General features: G+C 34.7%; 1 long non-coding RNA gene across 1 annotated transcript; it reads left to right on the forward strand.

Annotated features, from left to right (window-relative positions):
- The first annotated feature begins 1,595 nt into the window (after positions 1-1,595).
- On the forward strand, positions 1,596-18,919 carry LOC129228276 (uncharacterized). Its single transcript, XR_008580911.1, has 3 exons — positions 1,596-1,681; positions 11,006-11,186; positions 18,843-18,919. It is a non-coding gene; the product is annotated as an uncharacterized LOC129228276 (long non-coding RNA).
- The last annotated feature ends 3,014 nt before the right edge of the window (positions 18,920-21,933 follow it).

Consider the following 21,933-nt stretch of genomic DNA (forward strand, 5'->3'; position numbering starts at 1 on the left):
TGACAGTACTCAGTGGCTTATAGTTCCAGCTGTAGTGGACGGATCTGAATGAAACTTCAAATATGTGTTATGCAGATTATGCGGGCGAGATTTTTGCAATATACAGGGTCAGAGGGTGTCCCAAAACGACCACATAAACTCTGTACAGCTAGATCCCTCGTTGGGAGTACATAAAAACTGCCCAAAGAAGCGTTCCTGTACGTTTTACGAAAAAAAAAAACACTTTGGTAACACTTTAGCGACATAAAATGAAAAAAAAAAAACAGTTAAAAATTCAGACCAATGAGACAATTTATTGTTTATCAACTTATGCTCTCTATGTGCACATTTTTCCGGTCAACAATATGCTGAAAGCTTACCAAAGCATTGCCAACTGCCTCACTCAGCATATCAGTAGGGATAAGAAAAAACATGGCGAACAATGCTAGTTTTCAAGTCCGTTTCATTGTTACACCACCTTGATATGCACGATGTTTGGGAGATTGTTGATAATACCTTCTGCACTTTTAAATCCATTGGGAGACCTGGAATCCTATTTTTTCTTATATAAACCGTGGAGTGGCCACTACTGGTGTGTTTACCTTACATTAAATTTCAATCTCAAAGAATATTTATCGTGAATTGGTGCAGAGTATTCCTTTAAGTTTCCATTCCGATCGCAAAAAAAGAATAAACACGCCAATAAAAAGAAAAAGAAAAAAAAAACATTCGATTTTCGACTCCCGTTTTTTTATTGAACTAATTTCCATAAAAGACAGGCATACTAGGGTGATTCAGAAATACATGTAAAAAAAAGTTTCTCCTAGATAACAGGACACCCCTCAATATTTTTAGATTTGTGGATAGTAATATACTGGAAGAATTGTAGCTTCTTATATTTCAACTGAAACAGGGTGCTCAACCCCCTCCTCCAAAATTCGTAAGTATGGGGAGGGGGGTTAAAAAATACATTGAACTGAAAAAACATTAAACTAAACATTGAACTGAAAAACTTATAAGATACACTAGTAATATGCATATACATTGCAATAAAATAATTATTTACAAAAAAACAGTTGGGGAAAATAAATGTTTCTAAATTTGCAACATTTTCTATGCTACGGCAATGTTAAATTAAGGGGTCATTGAGCACCCTCTTAAAATTTGAGTAAGAAGCTAAAACTTTTGCAGCATAAAACTTTTAGTAAGTCTTTAAAAAAAAAAAAAAACAGGGGGTGTCCTGGATTCTAGCTGAAAAAAAGTTTTTTTTGAACCACCCTAAGGCTTACGTGTACTCTTATATGACATGGAGTACTATCACAATTTAATTACAGTCGGCTTATACTTTCAAAGGCGAATTGAGAACCGCAACGATACCCATGTAAGACGACGTTCTATAAAGTAAGCAGCACCAAAACCACAAGCCAAGTTCAGCGCCATTTGCTTCGATGCATCAAAAAAGAACAGTCAATGTCTTCCATTCTGTTTATTTATTGACATGCTTAGCACGAAGGTTCGGAAGCTATGTGCTAAATCCACCTGCTCGATGCATCTGTTATCGCGTCCACCCTCAGCCGCAAATGCCCTTCAAATCTGAAATCTGCGGGCCAGACAGATATCGGATTAATTGTCTCCCGATTTATTCCCTGCAGTTGTCTGCAACAGCGAAGAACTAGCCATGGCTCATGTATTTTGGATCAAGGTAAGATTTTGAACTTAATACTTCAGTGATCAACTACTTTTCTCATTTTAGTAACATTAATAATAATTTTTACTATTACAACTACTACCACTATCACCATCATTATTATTGTTATTACTATTACCGTCTCCCTTATTATTATTATCATTTTTATTCTTATTGGTGTTGTTATTGCTATTATTATCATTTATTATTATTATTATTGTTGTTATTGCTATTATTACCAATTATCGTTATTATTATAAGTGTTACTATTTTTTCATTATTGTTGTTACTATTATTATTACTATTATTATCATTATTGTTATTATTATTGTTAATAAACCACGGTAATTACTATTATTATTATTTTTATTGTATTACGATCACCGTCATCATCATAGTCACCATCATTACTATTATTATTATTATTATCATCATCATTATTATTATTGCTCTCACCATCATTATTATTTTTATCTCTATTATTATCATTTATTGTAATTATATTTTTTATTGCTGTTATTATCATTTTTTTTGTTATTATTATTATTATTATTATTATTATTACTATTATTATCTATCATTTAATGTTATTATTATTGTTAATAAACCACCATCATTACTATTATTATCATTTTTATTGTATTACGATCGCCGTCAACATCACAGTCGCCACCATTACTAATATTATTAGCAATAATATCATCATCATTATTATTATTGCTATTACCATCATCATTATTATTATTATTGTTATTGCAATCACCGTCATCATCATCAATATTATAATTATCATTATTATTACTTTATGATTATTACTATTATTATATTGCCATTATTATAAAAATTATTATTTATATGGTTATCTGCAAAAACTTATTAACTAATAAATTGCGACATTTCGAAAATTAATTTCAAAGTTGTTGCTTGGGAAACAATCTGGACGTTTAAAATAAGACATATCAGTGTCGAACTATCATCAGTTATCAACATAAAATCCAGATACCAATACAGAAACACTCAATTACTTTCAAATAAGAAACAAAAGCAAATACTCCTCTTCATTTTGATTTAGAGTTTAAAATCCTTTTACGTATAATTGCTATATGATAGCTTTTTATAACCAGTTACTGATTACTGATTAGGCTAACTAAGCCGTGGCCTAGAGCCCCCGCTTTTTAAGTCCCCCCCCCCCCCCCCCCGGCGTGGCTAAAATTGTTTTAGCCAATGGCTAAAATTGTAAAGCTTGCCTTCCTGGGGTCCCAAAAAAGGAGTTTGGCTAAGGGCTTTTCGAAATGTTGATGCCTTGTTTATAACATTGTATGATAATTTTTCTCACGAATTTCTTCGCAATGTAATTAAAATGCACAGAAAAAAAGGTATTAAAAAAAAATCTGCTCTCTTGTCTTCTTTTGAAGTGGTATTTAAGTATGCAATTTTGAAACATGTTATTGTCCTTGTGTAAATAGAAACATATTTTTCATTAAAATGTCTTATGTAAAACAATAAACAAACGAATTAATGTTATCCTTCTCGATTTTTGCAACGCGCATAATGCAATAAAACAAAATTGAAACAATGACAACAATATAAAAAAATGCATTTACTGGTTTGTCGACTTATGCGACCTCCTTTATTATTGCTTCCAACCTCAGAAGTAGAGAAAATCACTCTAACTTTGATTGATTGAGTGTGAAGTAAAGTGAAAGCAATCTCTAACTTTCGTCGGTGGCACGTTTACGGGAAATTGCATTTCTATGTTTATGGATAACCATAACTTTCTTTTTCTGCTTCTAGAAACAAACAACAGAATTTTTTAAAAAATACTAAGCACTTTTCATAATGCACTCAAACGGACGAAATAACTTTTCTGGGTCCGAAAGGACTATTTAAGAATTAATGTAGTTTTCGAAAATTACAAGAAAATGACACCACAAACGAAGAAAAGTGCTGCTCAAGTCATGAAGAGAATTTCTTATCATTGTCTAGCTTTCAATCATAACTTTGAGTGTTGAAACATACATGTTTTTCTTATTGGGAAAGCTTGGTTTGAAATGACTGGAACCGCACTTTTCTTCGTTTGGGGTGTCATTTTCTTGTAATTTTCGAAAACTACAGGAATCTTACTACTATTATATATGCGAAAGTTTGTCTGTATGGATGTATGGATGTTTGTTACTCTTTCACGCAAAAACTACTGAACGGATTTTGATGAAACTTTACAATAATATAGCTTACTAGCAAAAATACCCGGCGTTGCCTGGGTCAGTAATAATTATTAGAAAAAATCGTTACCTGCTTTTGTTTTTTGTTTTAAGTAAAAAAATTTAAAACACATCTTTTTGACGTGATTAAAAATCGAGTTTCTTCCTTACCCATAAAACTAAAATAGCAATAAGTATAAAGAACAAAGTAGTATTGATTTAGAAACGAAAGCACTATATTTAAGCATATACAAATTTAAAAAACATGAAATTAATCTTCTCATGTTTAAAAAGATTAATCTGTTGATACTTTTTTTTTAACATGGAGTCTAAAACCTTCTCTGTATGGCTAATTAAGTACGAAGTGATTAAAAAAAAGTAGCTGCGCTCGTAATCCCCTTATACTTGCTTTAGTTATTTCGGGAAATTTCAATCATTGTGGCTCTTGGTGCGATTTTACCGAATTTGCGAAAGTCGTTTCGAGGTACCTTCGATGATGCTCCCCCATTCTTTCCTTACTTTGTAAAACGATATGATATTAATTTTCGTTACAGAGATATCGTCGCCAGATGCTGAGATATTTTTGGTCACCATAAAATGGCGCTAAACAGTTTCATCCGAAATGTTACCAAAATAAGTAATAAAATTTGGTGATTGTTTGAAATTGTGGAAAAAGGAAAATTAATGGAAGTTTTTGTGCTGTTTATGGATTTGCCTAATTTAGTTGCTGGATTATTTAACACAGTAAAAAAAGTCTTTTGAAAATTCTTTGATTGGCGATATTTTGTTTACATGGTGAAAGCTGAGAAACATTATGACGTAGTCTTCGGCTTCAAAAACAGCAACGTTGAAAAAACTGCCAAACGCATCAGCTACGGAAATCTTTCTGCAAAAATTTTGGCGATCTGCTGGTTGTTTGGATAATGAGTAAGTGTTCAATTAGCATAAATAATAATAAAAACCATTAATTACATTAAAGTTCCGTTTAAATGGAAAATCATCAGCCAAATCATGTATTATTTGCCAATCTTGTGCAAAAATCTTACTTCAAGATTTGACTTGAGAAAAGCCTTGAACAATCACGAAAAGCAAAGAAAGTCAACAATACAACAATTGTCGCTATCGACAGGGAGTTGAGATGATACACTAAATACTGTATTGAGTTGAGGAAAGCCTTCGAACATGGATCTAAAAAGCTCATAACTCGTTTTTTATTCTACTTAGAAATTTCGAACAGGTGCCATCTTCAGCAGAAAAATCAGAGCTTTCGATGGACATATAATGTAAATATGTGCAAGTATTTTTTCATCCCAATATTAGAGAATTTATACAAAAATTGTGTTTTATTGCCCCCCTAAGGGGGTTTTGCCCCCATAACGGTACGATAACTACCCTATGTGTTATTCTGATGCATAAGCTATATTATTGTAAAGTTTCATCAAAATCCGTTCAGTAGTTTTTGCGTGAAAGAGTAACAAACATCCATACATCCATCCATACATCCATACATCCATACAGACAAACTTTCGCATATATAATATTAGTAAGATGCATCAGAATAACACATAGGGTAGTTTTCGTCCCGTTATGGGGGGAAAACCCCTTAGGGGGGCAATAAAGTACAATTTTCGTATAAATTCTCTAATATTGGGATGAGAAAATACTTGCACATATTTACATTATATAACCATCGAAAGCACTGATTTTTCTGCTGAAGATGGCACCTGTTCGAAATTTCTAAGCAGAATAAAAAACGAGTTATGAGCTTTTTAGTTCCATGTTCGAAGGCTTTCCTCAACTCAATACAGTATTTAGCGTATCATCTCAACTCCCTGTCGATAGCGACAATTGTTGTATTGTTGACTATCATTGCTTTTCGTGACTGTTCAAGGCTTTTCTCAAGTCAAATCTTGAAGTAAGATTTTTGCACAAGATTGGCAAATAATACATGACTTGGCTGATCATTTTCCATTTAAATGGAACTTTAATATAATTAATGGTGTTTATTATTATTTATGCTGATTGAACACTTACTCATTATCCAATCAACCAGCAGATCGCCAAAATTTTTGCAGAAAGATTTCCGTAGCTGATGCATTTGGCATTTTTTTTCAACGTCACTGTTTTTGAAGCCGAAGACTACGTCATAATGTTTCTCAGCTTTCACCATGTAAACAAAATATCACCAATCAAAGAATCTTTAAAAAACTTTCTTTACTGTGTTAAATAATCCTGCAACTAAATTAGGCAAATCCATAAACAGCACAAAAACTTCCATTAATTTTCTTTTTTGCACAATTTCAAACAATCGCCAAATTTTACTACTTATTTTGGAAACATTTCGCATGAAACTCTTTAGCACCATTTTATGGTGACCAAAAGTATCTCAGCACCTGGCGATAATATCTTTGTAACGAAAATTAATATCATATCATTTTACAAAGTAAGGAAAGAAGGAGGGAGCATCATCGAAGGTATCCCAAAACGATTCCCGCAAATTCGGTAAAATCGCACCAAGAGCCCACAATGATTGAAATTTCCCAAAATAACGAAAGCAAGTATAAGGGGATTACGAACAACTTCAATAGCAATACAGAGAAGGTTTTAGACTCCATGTTAAAAAAAAAAGTATCAACAGATTAATCTTTTTAAACATGAGAAGAATAATTTCATGTTTTGGAAATTTGTATATGCTTAAATATAGTGCTTTCGTTTCTAAATCAATACTACTTTGTTCTTTATACTTATTGCTATTTTACTTTTATGGGTAAGGAAGAAACTCGATTTTTAATCACGTCAAAAAGATGTGTTTTAAATTCTTTCACTTAAACCAGAAAACAAAAGCAAGTAACGATTTTTTCTCATAATTATTACTGACCCAGGCAACGCCGGGTATTTTTGCTAGTTCTTAAATAGTCCTTTCTGACCCAGAAAAGTTATTTTGTCTTTTTGAATGCATTATGAAAAGTGATTTGTATTTAAAAAAAAAAAATCTGTTATTTTTTTCTTTTCAGTGTAAATGTATTTCAGAAATAGAATGATTTTACCATCACGAAACTTCAGCTTATTTTTTCATATAAATACTTGTACTAAAAGGGGAAAAGGTTATCCAGTCCTCGGCTGGAAATGACTGAGCTGGTGGTGTATTTCTGCTTTAGCCCTGGCTATTGGGGAGTAATTTACTGAATATACCTATATACGTGTCTAAAACTTTAAGCAGTTGGCACTAAAATTTAATCCTTGTTCCTCTCTAGGATTTACGCTTGCTAATTTCATGCTTGCTTCAGAGAATCCTTGATTCAAAATTTTCATTATGATTGCTTTTAACATTACTGTTGCAAGGCAACAAAATTTGTAACAATGGGTTTTATATTTAAACATTTAATGGGGAAATTACCAGAAATTTGCTGTTTTTCATCCTAGCTGAAATAATAATTTTATTTTGGAATTTTAATTTTTCAGCGCTAAGTTGTACCTTAAGATTAAGCAAATCATTTAGTGAAATCCAGAAGTCTTTAAATGATCTAGTTGCAGAGATATAAGCAAAACCAGGCCTCGGATTTCTCCGTGACAATCAGGCCAAGTATAATAGAGTGCTTTAAAAAAAACTAACAAGAAATAAGCTTTTAAAAGAAAAAACTTTTAAAAGCCAAAATTTTAATGTATCCTATCATATCTTTTTGAAATTACGATTTTTTAAACATTGTTGCATTAAGGTGAAAGGATAAATTTCAGCGGAAAGGATTTTGTACTCTATGTACAAGCCACGAAAGCCCGGATAAGGGTGATGCTACTTTTCCGTGACAGATATATGTTCTGGCTCATTTTCAACTCTTTTCAACTACGGTCAAAGTGAAATGCTTAGTGGATCGTCAAACGTTGCCAAAATCAATACTGATGAAATTTAAAATTTAACTTTTAAATAAAGCAATCTATTGATTGACACTAATAGTCACATCAAAATATTAAAACAAAAAATTCACCAAAAAAAGATTAACTAAGCTTTCAATATTGAAACTTCGAACAGCGACAACCCTATGATTGGATCACTTTTGCATAGGCAACCTTGGTTTTGTGATATTTTTGCCTACATTTTTTTTTTATGTAACTTATGTGGAAACTCGATGAGGGTAAATTTCTCGTTTTTGGGCACCTTTCAGCCTCTGACAACCGTGGTTAGGAACCGGAAAAAGGTACGCAACCTTATTTTAACGTTTTCTTTACAGCTTTAACTCTTCATTTATGACAACAATTTTTAGAGCCTCGATGAGGGGTAAATTATCTCTTTCATTGAAAACCTTTTATCCCTTGACAACCCTGCTTAGGGAGCGGAAAAAGGTAGGCAACCTTACTTAAGTCTTTTATTTCCATCTTTTACTCTCATTTATGATAACTATTTTCGGAAACTCGATGAGGGTAAATTGCTCATTTTACCCTCACCTTTAGGCATCATTCAACCCCCGGCAACCTTGATTAGTTCACGTGAAAGACGTAGAAATTCTTACTTTCACGTTTTCTTTTTTTTTTTCTTTTTCTTTTTTACAACTTTTACTCTTTACTTATGGTAACAATAATTTTAGGAAAGATGAGGGTAAGTCAAGCCCAGTGTGATCTTAGATTATAACTTGGGATATTTTGCCGAATTTAGTTTGAGGGCTGGTACATCTGTTCGTACTTCACCAGTAAGAAATAAATGGTGTTACAGAATTAATGAATAGTTAGTCTTTGAGGTTATGTTAGTTGAACTTTGATGCATCAGTTTTTTCGGTTATTTTTATGATTTTGAAAATTTTGAAAACATACGTGATTTTTAAGTATGGAAATAACTTTGGATACCTACGCTAACTAAGCAGCATTAGTTTTAATTTGTTTCACAATTCATCTCGGCTACGCACCTGTGCCTCATTTGAGCAAAGTCATTTCCACCCAACCAATTCAGTTGAACTTATTTATTCATAAATTTGAGAAATTGCAAATACGCTCCAAATTTGGAATACAGTTCCAAATTGGGATACTAATGGGGTCGTTTCCAAAATTTTAAAAGTATTTTTTTTCCTGAAAGAGCATGCTTAAAAACATAGGATCTGACCATTTTTAAAATTATTTCACCAAATTTAATATTTTAAAAAAATTACTTAAATCGGAGCGCTTTCATTGTTTACGCTTCTGCCGGATGACGTCACAAATGATAAAATGCCATTCAGCGTTGCCATTCAAAAAGCATAATATTTAATTTGCATCTTTACTCACGTGTACTGGCAACGATATGGTTGATAGCATCGCAAGCGTAGAGCGCAATATTTGATTCGCTTCTTGATTATCATAACGTGGAAATGCGGTAAACATCTGGGCCAAAGTGCATCATTTGTGACGTCATAAAGACCACGCCTTGTTTGAAAAATCGGGCATTTAAAAAAATTAATTTAAAAATAACTGTTGGGAAAATGAAAGTATTTTCTGGGCCCATGTTATTTATTTATTTATTTATTTTTACTCATTCTATCAGTTTCAATGACTAAAAGTAGTACTTTTGACTGAAGGAAACAACCCCATTCATAAAAAGTGTCTATAAGGAATTTTTGAGCAAATAAAGTGTATAATTGTATTAACAAAAAGTATAGATACAAAACTTTATAAATTGAAGGCTATACTGATGACAATAAATGTGTCAGGACAATAACAAGACAGAACAGTTATCATGGTTAAAAGAATTTGAACCTATTGATGAGCAAAAGACGTTTTCACAAAGTATTACATACTAACTACTAAAGTTCTACTAAAGTAAATAAGTCTCAAAGTATGGATGAGGCTAATTTATTTGTAGTAAATTTCACGCATAGTAAAGGAATGAAAATGAATGTGACAAGATGTGAAATAAGGAACATGGAGAGCTAAAAATGAGCTGTGTTAATAAATATTTGGGTTCACCAATTGCTGTTATGCTTCCAAATATAGAGGGGAAAGCAGAAATATTACATTCGAAAGAACTGAGAAGACTAGGGGACATTCAATGTTTTCAGGGGAGGTGTACATTCTGAAATCATTGAAAGTTTACAAGATTATATTGTTTCTATCAAATGATATTTTTTTATTTATTGGGTTGTAAAATAAATTTCTTTAAAATGATAGTTGGTGTCCCAGACCGTAACCTATTGCTGAACACATGAAAGAAAGATCAAAATAAGTGTCCCAAGTTAGGGAGGGAGCTCCCAACTTGGTACAATGAACATTTTTTTGTTTTATTTGTAAAGAGACATATCTATACAACACATCTATACCTTGTCTTGAGATGAAGTAGTAAAAGAGACATCCTAAAAATAGAATACTTCGTTTGAATGGAAAACATTTGATTAATATGCTACTAAAAGCAAAAGTTCAAAACTGTTCCAAGTATGGGCACTTGACTGTAACTGTTAAATCTGTTTTATCCTTGCAATTTTAGAGAGACTTTCGCAAGTCATATGAGCTGAGAGTAACTACATAAGATTTTGGGGAAAATATAATCAGATTCTCTACGATTTTTAATGTTTTTTTTTTTTTTTTTTTTGTAGTCTTAATGATGTAGTCTAAGTGATTATAAGTTCTCCCGTAGGCTCTATGGGCATTTTTTTTTTTTTTGAAAAATTCAAAAATGCCTTTGAAGTAGCCAATTTGAAAAACATTATTAACATTCTTCTTCAAAAGCTCTTTCAAATAAAGTTTATACCTGAAGCAAACCGGGCAGCTTGTGCTGATTTTTTTGAACTGTTCGAAATTGAACAAAAATTGTCCGAATAAAAAAAAAGAGAGGAAATGGGTATTCAGGATGAGATCTCTTGCATAAAAAATGGTTTGTTCTAATTGGTCTATGCAGGGTTAAGGGAGAAGGGAAAACCGACATTCAATGGACCGATAGACACACTCAATGCCCAGCTAATACCCAGCTGCCAGAATTTTTATTTCTATATGCTTTTAACTTTTCTGTTAAATGAATCAAATTAAAAATAATAATAGAGATTAGGAAAACGGTATTTTTTAAGTACGTTAAGTCTTCTATTCATTCTTTAAAAAAATAAGTAAATAAATAAATAAACCTTTTTGCTGGAAGTAGGCTGATAACAATCAATTCTACAAGTTTTTCATTCTCTTTTTCTTTCAGATTTTATATACCCTAGTACTCTCCATACTCTTGATTAGAAATACGAAGAGCAACAACCTGATGCGACACCAGCAGATGCTCGAAGAAATGGTGCATGTCTGCACCGGGGAAGATCTATTACGAGTCATTGCTAGAGCTTGTTCTATTAGGAAAAGAAGTCAAGGACTAGAAAACCAGCCGTGTAAGATTATTGATATGATGTAATTGAATTGATGTGTTTCACAAAGGGCGCGTTTAACAAAGAAATGAAATGACCCAGCTTATTCACTGTTAAAAAAAATCCAAAACGTTACTGGGTATTTCTGTGTTACGTTTCGGGATTTTGATGGTTTTTATCCACTTCCTGGAAAAATCAAGCATCATAGTCAAAAAGTTTCCTGAATTGCTACAAGTCGCACGAATGCAGACTTTTCATTGTAGTGAAAAATATTTTTAGCTCCCAGTTTAAAGATTAACTGAGCGTATTTGTAAAGTGTATCGGCTTCAGTTCAACTACGGTCCGTCCATGCTAATTAAGCTCCCAAAAGAAGCGAATAAGTATGAACTGCGTTACTTTGCAAGCGGGTAAAATTATCGTTACTTACCAGCAATTCTGGCTTAGCTTCGGCCATGTTTGCTATAATGCTCTTGGAACTTTCTTGATAAATCAGGAAGATGCCGAGCTATTATATTATACTTTCTTAAGTTTACTCGAATTTCCAAAGACACAACTGGCTTTTAACGGGAATATCTCTGAATTTTTCAGTATGCTTCCAAGATAAAATCCGGAATGTTACTGAATTTCAGCGAAAAACGTTCCTGGATTTTGCAAGATATGTTATTTTTTCCACACACCCCCAGCTAAGTGGTGAGGTGTGTGTGGAGAAAAGTAACATATCTTGCAAAATCCAGGAACGTTTTTCGCTGTAAAAAAAAAGCGTTCCTGGATTTTGCAAGATATGTTACTTTTCTCCGCACACACCCCACCACTTAGCTGGTGGAACCTAGGCTTACAGCTAAGTGGTGGGGTGTGTGCGGAGAAAAGTAACATATCTTGCAAAATCTAGGAATGTTTTTCGCTGAAATTCAGTAACATTCCGGACATTATCTTGGAAGTATACTGAAAAATTCAGAGAAATTCGCGTTGTGCAAATCAGCTGCCCATTATTTCCAGGAACGTTCCTGAATCGTTTTTGCAGTGTTGGGATTTGCAAAAGCAACCATTTACATTACAACCAGCTGTTGACTAATACTGCTAGCTCAGTTGGCACGTGATAAATGGCGTTTTTAAGCTAACTACCAAACGGCACGACCTTGAGGGTCACGGATTTAGACAAAATCCCAGATATCGGACAATTCCCACTAGGTATGAGTCCAGGTAAAGCGGTTTGACTGCATAGGTCCTAGTTCGGCTGCAACGGGGTTCCAAAGTTGATAATTCGGACCCAGAAATGCAATGGAGTTTCCTTAAGAATTCCCATTTTTACCTCTTTGTGTGCTATTGTACTTCAGTATGAGCCATTTGCATGCACTTACCTTTGAATTAATTACGGTATACCGATGCGATTTCTCCAGATTGTTTGCTGTTGTGATTCAATGTGTGTGGTCGGTCTAGAAATTCTTTCCCAGACCACACTCATCGTGAGAAAAACATGTTACGCGGGTGTTTTATATCTGTCACCAGTATGGGAGCTGGATAAGTATAAGACCACACGTAAATACGGTTTTTGCTCCCCTTTTCTGAGAAATGTTCGAAATTAGATCTTCAGAATTGCTGAATTCTATCCGAAGCTGGACATTTGTTGTGCACATAAACTTTCTTCGTTTGTTGTGATATGATGTCTGTGACACTATAGGGAACATTTTTCCACCACCTTGTCAACATCGTCTGACTGTTGTAAACAGGGGTGCATTCCCCGCCAAACGATTCCCCGTATATAAGAGAAAGTAAATAGGTCAAAGAGGGAGACACTCGTAGAGCAGAGATGCTGGTGAGTCGCGGAGTGGCTCACGCAGTTCAAAATATCTTTGTAACATTAAATAATCTGTAATTTGTAATATAGCTGTAAATATTGATGTCATTAAACGTCTCTAAAAGACCATGCATTCTCTTGTCGTCTTTACACAAGAAGTGGGATCGGTACAACGGTGAATAACAATGTTTAATAAGTGGTTCTCAAATTTAAATTCGACTCTACTTTTAATTTCAATAATTTGCATGCAAAAATAACATAGTTACAGGATATTTATCGTTTTCAAACGAAACTAATTATTTTCGTTTTATATTAATTCTATGCTAGTAAAAAGTATTTATCGTTTTCAAATGAAACTAATTATTTTCGTTTTATATTAATTCTCTGCTAGTAAAAAGTATTTATCGTTCGCTAATGAAAACATTAACTTTAACTGAACATTTATCGTCTGCTATCAAAGATGTTCCACAATGATGAGAAGAAACTGGGAGAAGGAGAAAAAGCTCTAATTGTTATGTAGCGTATTGTATGTGCACATGGCACATACAAAAACAAAAATACGAGATCGTTTCGACTATTCAAGTAACTTAAGTAATGCTTATAAATAAATAGGTGTTCTCTATTCCTCTCGTTGTACTAACAAAAGATGACAAATGTGTAGTAACATCGAACACAGTGTCGAAGTCTGAAATTCCAATGGAAACGCTATTGCATTTCTGGGACCAAACTAGCAACTTTGGACCCTCGTTTTAACCAAACTACGGCCTATGCAGTCAAACCGCTTTACCTGGGCTCATATCTAGTGGGAATGAACATATATATAGAATTTTGTCCAAATCCGTGACCCTCATGGTCGTGCCGTTTGGTCGTAAGGATTTTAGGATCTAGATATGATATGATTCAATTGATAGATATATTTGACAAAGTTACACAAAGGGCGTATTTAACGAAGAAATCCAATGACCCAGCTTATTGCCGGGAGTAAGGATTTTAAATATCAACCGTTTACATTACAACCAGCTGTTGACTAATACTGCTTGCTAGTTGGCACGTGATAAATGGCGTTTTTAAGCTAAGGATTTTCAATTGCAACCGTTTACATTCCAACTAGATATGATATGATTCAATTGATAGATATGTTTGACAAAGTTACACAAAGGGCGTATTTAACGAAGAAATCCAATGACCCAGCTTATTGCCGGGAGTAAGGATTTTAAATATCAACCGTTTACATTACAACCAGCTGTTGACTAATACTGCTAGCTAGTTGGCACGTGATAAATGGCGTTTTTAAGCCAAGGATTTTCAATTGCAACCGTTTACATTCTAACTAGATATGATATGATTCAATTGATAGATATGTTTGACAAAGTTACACAAAGGGCGTATTTAACGAAGAAATCCAATGACCCAGCTTATTGCCGGGAGTAGGGATTTTAAATATCAACCGTTTACATTACAACCAGCTGTTGACTGATATTGCTAGCTCAGCACGTGGTAAGGGGTGGGTTTAAGTTAATGGTTTTCAGTTGCAACCATTTACATTCCAACCAGCTGCTAGGCCAACACTGCTTACTCGCCAAGCAAGCAGTACAGGGACTGGCTCAAAATTCTACCTGCGGTCATCCACTTGCTATCCTTTTATTTGGGACATTTTTTGAGACTAACCGGTATCGTCAGGCGCTGTTGGTCGCCCATCAGGGAACCACGCTAAATGTTCGTCTGAATTTGCTCACAAGTAGCCTGACATTGGTTGCTTCCGTGTTTTCACTCGTACTCTGGCGCACTTCTCGAGAGCGGATAGAGAAATTGTTCAAAGAGGGGGCGGTTGCTTATTTTTTTTTACTTACCTCTTACTACGTATCCAATTTATGTATGTTTGAGGGGTGGGTGCCACACTATGTTTATCTAACACAACTAAAATATAGAGATTTATCCGAGAAGGTCTTCGAACCTAATTCCTTTCCCTCTAACGTTGAAAGAGGTGTCCTAAAGAATTGCGTTTTAGAACTTCAATTTCGAAGTCATTTTCGAAACTTCCTCCCTCTAACATGATTGAAGTCGTCTGAAGTCAGTAGCGTATCTTCGGGGTCTGGAACCCCTTTCAAACTTAAGAGATTGCGCCCCCCCCCCCTTTCGGGATCGTCCCGATGCTGCATGATGGTTCTTTATAGTGGAGTATATCACAAGAAAAACCAGTTTAAAATTCCGGGAGTAAGTGCAAATACATGCGTAAAAATGTCTTATTTGTGCCAATGAATTGAAAAACTTGCATACTTGCACGAATTTAGAAGCTCATTTTTAACCCTCGACACACAAAGGAAGGGGGGTTATAAATTTGACATGTCTGTGTATCTGTGTGTGGCACTCTAGCGCCTAAACCGATGGACCGATTTTGAAGAAAAAAAATTTTCGAAAGGAGAGTGATCGAGAGTGTTTTCAGCTAGGTTGGCCTTCGGATGACATAAATTAACGATGATATTAATTTAACCGAAGTCTGTAATCTTCTATAGGTTATTGTTTTGTGGTGCTGACAATAGGTAACGGTTATTTGTGACGCAATCGTATATCATGCGAGAATGGATTTATTTGCATAAATATCAGCTATTTGCTGTAAGTATGACTGGCAGTTACACAAATGAAAAACTTTTTAAATGTTTCCAAAACCTTTCTTGCTGAATTCTTAGTAAACTGACACCCTGCGTCGAAACATGACCCCCAATCATAATTTTTTGAAGATAGCTCCCCACTGTTTTTTTGAGCAATCAAGATTGCTTATTGCTTTCATTTGACTGTTTTGATGTCCTATCATTTTATTTTCCCACCGCCACCCTCCGCACCATCACCGTGGACCGGCCGCTTCACGATGCTGTTCCTATAGCGAAAGTCGTCTCCAGGTTGCGTCAATATCCTACACTTACACGCAAACATACACGCACGTGCAAACAAACACATACACACGCATACATACACCTACACACATACACAAACGCATACACTGTTATAACCAGGGGTTCCAGACGAGTGAAAATATTCCCTCTAAGGTGAAAGCATAGTGCCTGAAGGAGCAATGCAGGCCAGAAAATAGAGCAGAGGAGCCAAAACAGCATGCAATCGCAGAAAGACTCATTGCGCATGCGCTTTTTGCTTTAGAAATACATTCAACCACCTCAATATGGCGGACAAATAATGATTGCGTTTGTGTGTCTCTCACATTGAATGAAGTACACTATTGGATTAAAACACAACTTTTCTAGGATTAATTATCCGAAATTACAAGTAAGTACAGCTTTTGATCACTTTGTAGCTTTTAGGGCTTTCAAACATAGTTAAGTGTTTAAAAGTGCATTTATTGCTTTTCAGTAACCGTTAGTCTTCTAGTTCCCGTTTACCGTTACTATCGTGAAATTTCCATCATTCAAAACGCTACTAAAAATATCTGTCATTACTTTCTTGAATACTCGATAAGCAGCTTTTATTAATCACCAAAAGAACCTTAATAAAAATGTTTCTTGTGCTTCGTAATTATAACAGAAAGCTAGCGAGAGAAAAAAAATATCTCTCAGTCTAGCTCCTTTTTTTTTTTTTTTTTTGCTTTCTCATTCAAGGTTAGAATCATTTCCTGTTAGCGGTTGATGCTCGATAGCGTTAGAAATTCCTTTTGGTTTTTTATTTAACTGGTTGAAAAACTTTATGTGCATTTTATTTTGTTACTCTTGATTAACGTTTATGAAACGATTTTTTTCTTCCGTAATTGTAATATCCCTGAATATTTTTGGCTCATCATGTAAATAATCCATAAGTACAGCTATGCTTCATTTTCGGAATACGTCATGTTTTAGTAAATGTATAATTTCTCACATGTTTTAAAAAATTACTCGTTTTTAAATTATAACGTATTTGTGACAGATCTTTGATACCAAGTGGAGGGGTAGATATTTATTGTTTTATTAATTTTTAACATTACTTTTTGTTAAAAAAAACCATCAGAACCCTGAATTTTTTCACATGTTTTTTAACGCCCCACAGTTATTATTCATATTATTTATTTTATGAATTTTTAAGAAAACGATAAAGATTTCACCGGTCCGCAAAGTTTTTCATTTGCTTTTACCGCTCCCGTGTGTCAAAAGAGGTTGAGAAACACTGAGTTAGAGCACGATCAGATGAATTAAAGCTATGAGCACTTCTTAACTATGTTGAAAGCTCTGAAATATGATCAAATGCTGTAATTACATGTTTTAAGCATTCCCAATACCGAGTTCAATGTGAAAATGTCCAAAACGTAAAATATCATAAATCAAAACAAAACTTAAAAAAAAGAAAAAAAAAATACACAACTGTATTCAAAAACGCACACAATACGGGGGAGGGGGGAGGAGGATCTATAGTAAGGGTGCCATTTCTCTCTCCGAAGGTTCCTTTTCTTCACTCCGGCTGTCTAGTTTTTAAAAGGTGCCTGTTTTTCACCCTATTTAGAGGTGCGATTTCGGCTCCGTATTGGGTGCCGCCAAGCGTTTCTCCCCTGAAAGGTGCCGAATGCATCCTGTAGTTTTAACAGTGTACATACACCTACACACATACATAAACACATGCATACACCTACACACATACACAAACACATACATACACCTACACACATACACAAACACATACACACACACGCATACATACAGACACCTACACATACACACACACCTACACACAACTACCCACACACTCATGCCTACACACACATACACATTCCCCCCCCCCCCACCACAAACACTCATACACACAACTGCCCACACACTCATACCTGCACGCAGGCACAAACACACACGCCTACATACACACACACACACTCGTGATTGCGAAAAACATAATTTGAATTTCAGATGTCAAAATTCAAATTAATTTTTAATTTTTTTTTTTTTTTTTTTCAGCCTTCGACAATTCCATTGCCATTAATTTGATTTGAAAGGAATTAATTTGATTTACAAAATAGAAATGTTGCACCTCTTTTCCTCAACCAACTGGCAAAAGTGGAGTAAATATGACTTTTTTTCGATGAGATATTCGCAAATTTATGATTTTCTTTAAAATTGAAATAAAAATCATGGAATCGTTTTTCTTCTAAATGAAAGATGCCTTATGTTCAGCACCCTGGCACCCATGACAACGTATATACAAATTTCATGATGATCGGTTGGGTAGTTAAGGCATGAAAAGGTAACAAATAAACAAACAAAGCCACTTTCACATTTGTAATATTAGTAAGGATTACTAGCTGCGTCACCCGACTTTGTACGGTCTACCTTGAAAATAAAAGTTATGTCCACTGACGCGTGTTCAACAATCAAGCTTCAACAAAAAACAAATCTGCGTAATTGCCGTCGCCACAACTGTAAGACTGGGCAAATCAGGGACATTCACTTAGGTAGCCTTTAATAAACTTTTTAGGAGGTTTTTTTTTTTTTTTTTTGACACTAGATCTTTTTGATTGTTATAGGCGTGTTTATTGATGAGTTTTGCAGTTGAAAAAAAAAACTGGTTTTAATCATTGGTAGAACCATAGGTACTTTTTTGCAAACAGGTCGGCTTGTCCTTTGCCATCCACACCACAATGCGCTGGAATCCACAAATTTTAAACTTGTTTTCGTACCAGAAAAAAGACAAAAGCCTTTTTCTTCATCGAAGCCTGAATCCCTGAATAACAAAAGCCGCTCTCTATCTTCGAAGAGCAGAAAAAGAACATATTACACACAATCACACACACACACACACACATATAATTTATTTATTTATTCAGTTATTATTACTGTTATAATTATTATGAGAACGCAGTGCTATTAATGAAACAATTTCAATTGCACTGTTCTTACTCGCCTATTTTGTTCCCACAGATCCCCATTCGATTCCATTTCAAGACGTTGCCAAAGTTTGCTGTAAAATTCCGTGCCGCATGTCCTTATTCTTCCGACTCTGTTCCTGATCATTAGGTACGTATTACATTCCAAACATTAATGCAACTAAACGCGGATAAAATTAAGTGAAAAGATGTGTTTGCAGATCGGTTTAATTGAAGTACTACTTCTTTTTAACTTGCACGATCAATTATGAAATTATGAAACTAAAAGCGCAAATAAAACCTTTAATATCCTCTCCCCTCCAATTGTTTTTAATTAAAGAGTACCAATATAGTCACTAATTACTAGATAGCATTAGATAGATAACATTGCACAATAAATTTGAACTTTTTTTCTTAGCTCTTTAAAATAAATGAAACTAAGAGATTTTGTTTCGACAAAAAATGCTTGATTTGTCGTCCAATAAAAAACCCTTCGTCGCCTCAGTAAAATTTTAGAAACTGTTCCTGATATGCAACTGAGATTCTCTCTCCAGATTTTTTAAATATTTTCGTAAACCGAGTTATAGTGCCTAGAAAGAGGGCACTATAACTGAGTTTTATGTGCAATGGAAGCAAGGCAAATTGCAGATTCAAAAGTGGCTCATGTGATATGTTTTCAATGGCATGGATGAAATTATTTTTCTGTTAAAAACTAGATTTATCAAAAAAAAAGTAAAATGTGATTTTTTGAGAAAATGATACATGGTCACCAAAAAATAATTATATATTTATTATTTTCACTTAAATATATAAGAAGCACATATTTGCATCATTAAAGAACATTTTTCATGTTGTGCAGTTTTAAGTGCAATTAGTTAACGCTTTACTTTTGTGAAAAGGAAAAGAACCGAAACAGAAACAAAAGCACCAAAATTTATTTCCCACATCATTAGTTAAAAACACATTAATTTTGTATTAAATGAAAACTCTTAAGGGGTTGTCCATATATATATATATATATATATATATATATATATATATATATATATATATATATATATATATATATATATATATATATATATATATACTACCTGTAACCGACGCGCGTTGCTACGCCAACAAAAAAAAATACATCATTATACTGATTTTCATGACAATCGGTTGAACGGGGCAGAAGTTGCTACTCTGCAGTGCCACCTGGTGGCAAGTGGCTTCAATGAGCATATTATGCACCTTCTCCGTGGAAAAATACACATATATATATAACAATTTTCATAATAATCTGTCCAGGTATCAAGTGAAGCCGTGACTATACTCAAATTTTGTACTCACGCAGTTTGCAAGATCAATCAATCGCTAAAAATATCAAATAGAAAAAGTTTTAAATCCCCCCGTTGCATGAAAAGTCATAAAACAATAAAGAAAGAATTTATTTGTTCAAACTCAAGAAAAATGGCAACAGCTAACTTCTTATCAATGAGATCTTTCACGCGAATTAATTTCTGCAGCTGATAATTTTATTTGTATTTATCCAATAGATTGTGACTTAAATTGGAATAAAAAAGGAACTATCGATCGAATTTTTTTCGAACTGGTCTATAAACATTCCCAGTACCAAAACTAACAAACGGTGAAATTTTCAGCCAAGTCTGACGGGTAGTTTTTGAGTTCATGGATGACATACAGACAAACATTCATTTTTATATATATAGAAGATATATATATATATATATATATATATATATATATATATATATATATATATATATATATAAATATAATACACAGTTGAGTGGTAATGGTACAAATAAATGATTACATTTTCAAACCAAACAAACAACAAAAAGAGATAGAAATTAGTATTTAGTGTGGCCACCGCGCGCAGCAATAAAGAGGATGATACACGACGACTCGGCATGGAGTGAAACAAAGTTTGAATATCTGCCTGCGGAAGAGTATTCCATATTGTTTGTATGCTCAACCAAAGTTCGTCTGTCGAAGAAACAGGACGAGGATCACGAGCGAGACGCCGCCCAACGAAATCCCACACATGTTCAATCGGTGACATATCCGGGGAATATGCAGGCCAAGGAAGAAACTGTACCGGCTGCGAATCAAGGTAGGATTTGACAGTCCTGGCGACATTTGGATGGGCATTATCCTGCTGAAATACAGCCCCTGGCAATCCTTGCAGGAGAGGAATAGCTTGAGGCTGTAAAACTTCGTTTATGTATCGAGTACTGTTCAAAGTGCCCACAGTTCGTAGCAATTGTGATCGTCCATGATATGCTATGGCACCTCAGACCATAACTCCGGGTGTTCGTCCACTGTGGCGTTCGATAATGCACTCAGGAATGTGGCCGTTCACCGGCATAGCGCCCCATCATGGTGCCACAAATTGAAGCGGGATTCGTCAGAAAAGACGATCTGCTGCCAATCAGTGCGCCAGCTCCTATGCACATTGGCCCATTGTAGCCGCAGGAGGCGATGGTTTTGCGTGAGAGGAATCATGTATAAAGGAATCCTTGCGCGCAGCCCATGCTGCAGCAGACGTCTTCGAATTGATGAAGCACACAATGAAACACCTGTAGCTTTTGACCACTCTGCTACCTATTGTCTAGAAGAAGCTGTGCGGTCCGTCAGTGCCATTCGCACCAGGTGTCTGTCATCGTGAGCTGACGTCATATTTCGGGGTCCACTCCCGGATTTCCGAGCAGTACGACCCTCGTGCGTCCACGGCTTCCAAACACGCATGATTGTGCTGCTCTTACGCTGCACACGAGCGGCTACTGCATGATAAGACAATCCAGCTTCACAAGGCCAACGATTCTGCCCCGTTCAAACTCCGAAATTTGCTCAAATTTCACTTTCTTTCGTCGAAGAGACATAGTAAAGATTCAGTTAACGTTTACTCTAGCATATAACCACCGATAATCATACACGCCTCGCTACAGCCGTCTATTTATATTCGGTTCGATCCGCCGTTCAGAGGGCGCTACTCAGCAACGCATGCGCTACCGGTCTTCAATTATAATCATTTGCATATGATGCCCTACTTTACATTTCCTGCAATTTTCAGCTCATTCCCGTAAGCCCTTCGTGGGGTTGCAATTTTCGCAAACAGGAGTGTATATATATATACA

Source organism: Uloborus diversus, chromosome 8 (genome assembly GCF_026930045.1).
Source record: "Uloborus diversus isolate 005 chromosome 8, Udiv.v.3.1, whole genome shotgun sequence".
In the NCBI taxonomy this organism is placed as follows: domain Eukaryota; kingdom Metazoa; phylum Arthropoda; class Arachnida; order Araneae; family Uloboridae; genus Uloborus; species Uloborus diversus.